Source organism: Seriola dumerili, unplaced genomic scaffold (genome assembly GCF_002260705.1).
Source record: "Seriola dumerili isolate Sdu_G_001 unplaced genomic scaffold, Sdu_1.0 BDQW01000088.1, whole genome shotgun sequence".
In the NCBI taxonomy this organism is placed as follows: Eukaryota; Metazoa; Chordata; class Actinopteri; order Carangiformes; family Carangidae; genus Seriola; species Seriola dumerili.
Genome location: NW_019174343.1, coordinates 14,766,226 through 14,772,628, shown reverse-complemented (window position 1 = coordinate 14,772,628; position 6,403 = coordinate 14,766,226). Strand labels below are relative to the sequence as shown.

General features: G+C 41.6%; 1 long non-coding RNA gene across 1 annotated transcript; it reads right to left on the bottom strand.

The window, feature by feature from the left end:
• Positions 1 to 837: 837 nt before the first annotated feature.
• Positions 838 to 2,697, bottom strand: LOC111221986. The gene is made up of 6 exons (XR_002665109.1): positions 2,653 to 2,697; positions 2,357 to 2,468; positions 2,243 to 2,272; positions 2,112 to 2,156; positions 950 to 1,020; positions 838 to 876 (listed from the first exon to the last, which is right to left on the bottom strand). It is a non-coding gene; the product is annotated as an uncharacterized LOC111221986 (long non-coding RNA).
• Between the last annotated feature and the right edge of the window lie 3,706 nt (positions 2,698 to 6,403).

The following is a 6,403-nucleotide window of genomic DNA, read 5'->3' as shown; positions in this document are numbered from 1 at the left end:
CAAAATGAACAAATTTGTCATTTAAGTTAAAATTGAATGCACTTTTCAGTGTTATTGCCGTTTTTTCTTTTTAACCACTTCAACCTTTTATTCTCCTTCATTCTTAAAGATGTATGAGGTGACTAATGCCTATGAAAATGCCTTTTTGTAAGTGTTTATACATGGTTTCCTTCTGTACATGATCACAGAGCATGTTCAGTTTTGTCTTTTGTGTTTGAAATGGAAAAAGTCCAAATCAGCATGTTTTACTTAAGTTTCTGTTGAAATTAATGCACATCTTCATTTTCAAGTGAAATAACAGCCTTTGGACATTTTAGTAGCAAAACACTTGACTGATATTGCTGCGTTACCATCAGTGGATCTAATTTCTGCTGCCCCAAACCCCTTGTTGATCTGAACTGCCACGTCTGTTCCTGATGGCGGTGATACAACACATTCAGTCCACAACAATCTTCTCCAACATTCAAATTTTATTAAAGAGAAAGGTGTACAGTACTGTATTTATATTTCAAATGTATTTATGTTGGTATTGACGTATGAATTGAGTCAATACTCTTTAATGTGTAAATGGGTTTGCGTGAGTGTGTGAGCACATGTGATCAGTGTGCAGGATTGTTTTCTGTGAACGGTACTTTAATCACTATAAATAAATGCATATTTTATTGTACATCTTGTTTTGCTTTACATTTGTTTACATGATATTACAGGGTTACGTCAAAACAAAGTCCTGTGATGGTAGAAAAGCATTCATGCATGGTTAATATGGCTGTGGTTAAACAGCTTTAATACATGCCCTCACTTGAAGGACTGGAGGAGTTGCAGTCTGTGTTGTGAGGGGGGGCGGTGTGACATCTCCATTACAGAAACCATTAGAACCTGAGTAGAAAGAACAAGGTTATGTCAGGAATGAAAATGAATTGCAGCGAGGATGCAGGTCTGGTTTTCTTACCTCTGCCTGATGATTGATGAATCAGCCTCTCCTTTGCTGAAAATACTCCTGTGTACACGGGCAAGCCGTTCCTGTTGTGCACAAAGAAAAAAACTGGTTCAAATTTACCTGCGCTGCATCACTATGCAGTCAACAACTAATTATTACAGGCAGAAGCCCTCTACGACAGCCGCTGTCATCCAGAAGGCACTGCTGCTGTGAGTCTGTTAACTGCAAAATAAATACACTCTTCCTTCAGTGTTTTCTTTTGCAAATCAAGACACCGAGGCTGATATGGAATATGTCAACACCAAAGTACATTCAGCAGAAACAGTTGGGCGCATTTGCAAGATGGCCTGCAACTTTCTATGCTCTTTGACGTTCAGTACTTGAAAGTTGACCAACTAGCATATTTATATGAGGCTGATAAATTGGCCCGACTGATATTATCATTGAATAGTGTGTTGCGACAGCTCTGCTGCAGAGCAGGGGAGCAGCTAAAGTTCAGCCAAGTTCCTTCTTTTTCTGCTCGAATGTGAATATGCCTTTATTGTGATGGCTGTGGGAGTTCAACTGAACATGTTTACACTTATAGTGATGGCAGTGATGTTCGAGTTGTTCACAGTCGACAGTTGCCCTACAAATGTCTTGCTAGCTCAGGATTTAAATTAAACTCTATTATTCCTTCTAATCAGAAGAAATCTCTCATTTACATACACTAGTGTTATACCCAGGTTTACAATTAGGGTGCCACCATGGTTTGTCTGCTTCCTCCTAAAACCTGGATTCGATATTTTCCAACTGTAAACTGTTAGAAATGTATAATAACCTTGTTTAAGACATATAGGAGTTGTTATATGTTTGTGTAAAACCTAAATATCAGCGAATATTGTTATCTTTAAAAAATCTAAATTAAAATCGTTATTGGTATGAGCCTAAAAACACAATGTATTGATCAGGCTATTCTGTGAGGCACATGGCATAAATATGTGACGGTATCTTGAAGGGAAGCTCACAAGCTTCAAGTGGGCTATTAGATATATGTATATATATATATATATATATATATGTATATTTCCTGCAAATAGCCACAGAATACACAGTGAAATAGTGTCAAATGAATCAGTAGACTTTTATATGAATTGCTGTTTGAGCTGCTCTCAGTGTGGCTGAAGTCACTCACTTGTCCTCCTCCCCAGCAGATCAGCTAGGATGTGGTCCATGTGTCCTGCATAAAATGAACAGAGCATTTATTTTTATACCATAAAACCATCGGTTGGAGGTTCATCATTGAATTCATCTTCAAGTTCTTACTTTTTCTTGACATTGGGGAGAATCTGTGACCTGCAAGAGGAGTTACGTGTTAAATGAGTATTAGTGAAAGAGTTATGGGTGTTTTATAGACGTTCACTGCAAATAATAGCTCACTGTTTAGTTGAGCTGCACTTCTCCTTCCCATTAGACCCACAAAGGTGTCGTCATCGAAGTCATCAAATCTCTTCGACTCTGCGTCTTCACCAACACAGCACTCTGGTTTAGCCTGAAAGACAAGATGAAGGGAGAAAAATCATTTGTAGACTGTAGCAAATCACTGTCCATTTCAGCTGCTGTCTGTACAACTGTTAAAATCTGCTATTGTGAGCTGGTGGGTAAGGCCTAGAAATGCAGGTGTAACTGACATGTCATAGTAACATATAATTGTAGCCGGGTCAGTCGCACTGTACCTCTGTCAGTGACTTGTAGGTTTCTTCTTTACTCCAAGACCTCACAGGAAATAAGATGAGGAAGACCAAAGCAACCAGTGAAACAAAACTGCGGCAGTGTGGAGTTCTCTCCATTGCTCTGAAACAGGAACCAGTGCATTAGACTTTATAAGTTGTGCATATCAGATCTTCAGCTGATAAAAACACCTCAAGTCACAGATGTCTCCTCTCACACTATGTTTTTACAGGTTTTAAAACTTCTCAGCTTTAAACTTTAAAGCTGAGGGAGTGTCTCTCAATCCTTCTATTAACCTCTGTGTTAAGTGGGACCAGAAAAGCTTTTGGACAATTGCTTGAAAAATGTGAAAGGTGCTTTTCCTACCATGTCTGCTATGAGAAATATATCATGACATGTTCATCTCAGCTTTGAGTTTTTCATACTATATTGTACAAATAATACAAACTCTGCACACGGATGAGCCATGCATAAGCTCTTATACAATGAATAAAGACTAAATGGACCTTCAACTGAACCAGTACATTAAGTGCAATCAGTTTTTCACTGGATTAATGTCTGTCTGCAATAATCACAGCCTCTTCAACAAATGTGTCTCTAGTTGTCTTTTGATCCTTTTAATGAAATCAGTCTTTATTTTTGAGCAGCATGTGTCTCTACCCTGAGAGTGATATACAGTGGCTCGTACAAAAAATGTGAAGCACTGCATGTAATAGGCTGTTAAACTCCAATAGGTTCAATAACAGGAATACATGTCTGTGTAATGCAATATAGTTCAATGGCACCTCAGACCACATCCTCCAAAATGATCACCAAGTTCAAGACTTCTCTAAAACAGTTTAAACGAACACAGCCTTCATTAAGTTAGGGTTTATTGCAACACTTTTGTATTAGACTGCATCCATTTTAGGTAGGTGTATTGCATAAACTGCAAACTGAGTGTTGAAAATGTTGTCACTGAAATCGACCAAAGGTTATAAGCTTCAAAAGTTGCACTTTGAGAACAAGCACAGTTGTTTTCAGAGAGGATGATTACATGTGCGGGTCTGAAACACTCTCTAAACCAGCGGTCCCCAAACTTTTTTCAGTGGGGGCCACATCAATTTTCCTTTCTGAGATGGGGGGCCGAGGTTAGTCTATAACAGGAAATGATATGGGCCAGGGTGACAACCAGTATTATTGTGGAGATTACGATGATAATTTGTTGTAGCTGCCCTTCGTTTGGCTTTGGCACCACCTGTTGATTTGCAAAAAAAAGTAATAAAAAGTCTTCACATGTGTTTATTTGAAGTACCACAGATACTCCATCCGTTTATTTTATTAGAAATAACAACACAAACTGATGGTAATTGTCGGGGGGGGGGCCGGCGGCCGCTGGGCGGCTAGCTCTGCTTGCTGGGCGCAATGCCTGTGCCGGGGGGGGGGGGGGGGGGGGGGCGGGGGGGGGGGGGGGGGGGGGGGGGGGGGGGGGGGGGGGGGGGGTGGTCGGATATCTACCTGACCAACAGCCAGGCATTAGTGACCGCCGCCACATTACTCGTGTATGTGACTGAACGGGTCCGCGATGGGTTGGAGCCTCGATTGTCTGTCGGTTAGTCCGTTGTCGATCATGTTACGATGGATATTTTGTGCTTCTGGAAGGCGAGTACTCATTCAGCCAATGATAGAAAGTGAGCCGTACCATAGACGGCATTGACGTTCGCATACCAGATACTATTTTTGAGCGAGATACTTCAGTCTTGCAGGTTCGCATATAGTGCATCATATGTATTACAATAGTGGTCAGGACACGGTTCAGCTCAAGCACTTTACCAAACGAAGTATCTCCCCATCAGCAGAATTCCAGAGACCAGTCCCCGCCTCACTCAGGAACCCCAAATCACCCATCGAGCCGCTTTCAGTAACTGCAGAGAAATGTAAAAAAGGGTTGCCAAGCACCGCCATTCTCCATGAACGGAGAGATGGTGGTCAGTCGAGATCGAGGTGGCCCTTCTCAGATTCAGTGGTCCACTGCAAGAATCTAGTCCTGATCACGGGAAGCAGTGGACCTGCTCTTTACTTTCTCTCAAATGACTGACGGGCTCATGGGTGGATTGGGGTCCTGGTGAGGCGGGGACTGTGGTCTCTGGACATCTGCTGTGGATACTTGCAGTTGTAAAGTGCTGAGCCTGGTGTAAAGCCCTGGTGGTGTGCTTTTGGCAACAGTTTTCTATTTGTGGAGTTAATGCACAAAATTTTGAAGGTGCAGCAAAGGACTGGAGCTTCACCTTTGATGGACTTCAGGCTTGTGGCCCCAGAGCTTTTTATTCGGCCGATGATGCTGGTTTCTGCTGGTCTATTTATCGGCAGGCCAAGTGTGAAACAAGTCGAGGGATGAGAGTTAGCACACCCTAGTCTGACCGGCGCACGCTCTCGTGATTCAGAAAAAGATGAATTGCATCGTCCTGCTGCAGGAGGATTTTTCAGGGTTGCCTACAAATGACAAAAAATGATTTGATTGATGCAGGCAACTGTAAGTTCTGTTTGTAACCTTCATCGGCCCTGTCATCGTGAAGAGCTGGAGTCGCGTGCAGTTATATAATGTCCACCCCACTTATGGTCATTAGCTTTGAGTATTGACTGAAGAATGAGATCATGCTAGAAGCAGCCTAACACTGTTTTTTTGACGTGTGATTTCTGGGCTTTCTCTGTAAAGATGGTTCCCAAGTCTCAGCTCCTTCCCTGCCTCAAAGCTGCCACTGATGGTGATCTGATCAGGATGTGTCCCTGGACTTCATCCACTGGGAAGCGACCTTGGTGCAGACCCAGCATGCCTGCAGCAGCTTCTCCTGGGATTGCCCCAGGAATCCCCTTGGATGAGCTGAAAGATGTGACAGATGTCCTCTCAGTCTTCTCCCAACTGCGACCTGAGCCCTGGAGAAGAAACTGGTTTTCTTACAGATTCTGGAATAGTTTCCTTAGGGTGGGCAGGAGTTTTCGTCAAGAAGGGTTTAACTCTGTTTAGTTTTCTGCTTTATCCCACATTTTAAATGTTGAATATTAGCTGGTTATACAGTTTATTTTGTCCCTACAATCAATGTCCTTTATAGGAATAACTTTCATTTCAGCTGATTCCAGTTATGAACCCAGATTGCAAAGCAGTCGAAGTTTCTGTTTCAATGTGGCAGCAAAATTTTATACATTTTGATTTGGTGATGCTAATTTTCCACCACTGCAGAGGAAGTGGGCAAGGAAAACATGGACGGAAATATGACAATTATTTATTTTTTGCCTTCATAACGTGTGACAGTGTAAGTCATGTTGCATGGACGTCTGGATGAGTTTGCAAAGTCTGTTGTCATTATTCATCTTAAGTCCCATATTTGTTTTGTTTTTTTCATCAATACACCAAACACCAACCCTTTTTGTGATATTTTGTCTTTTGTTTTTCCCACCTCCCATTTTTTTTATTTGCAAAATGAAAATGTGCTTCAACCCATGTGGATGGAAACAGCTGTTTGAGTTTTCAGTAGAGTGTTAGATTTATACCATAGGTTTAGCGATAAACTTTGTAACAGTTTTACTCGGCTTCAGAGGATTTTACACACTGATAAGAAAGGAAATTCTCAATTTTTTTTTTTCACCATATCAGACTACCCATCATAAATATGAAACTATTTCCACTCATAATTAGAATGTTTAAAAGTGAATTAAAAACGGTGTCCTCCTCCTGAAGGGTCTTCCGACCCACAGGCCCTGAAGTGCTGGCACTGGAGG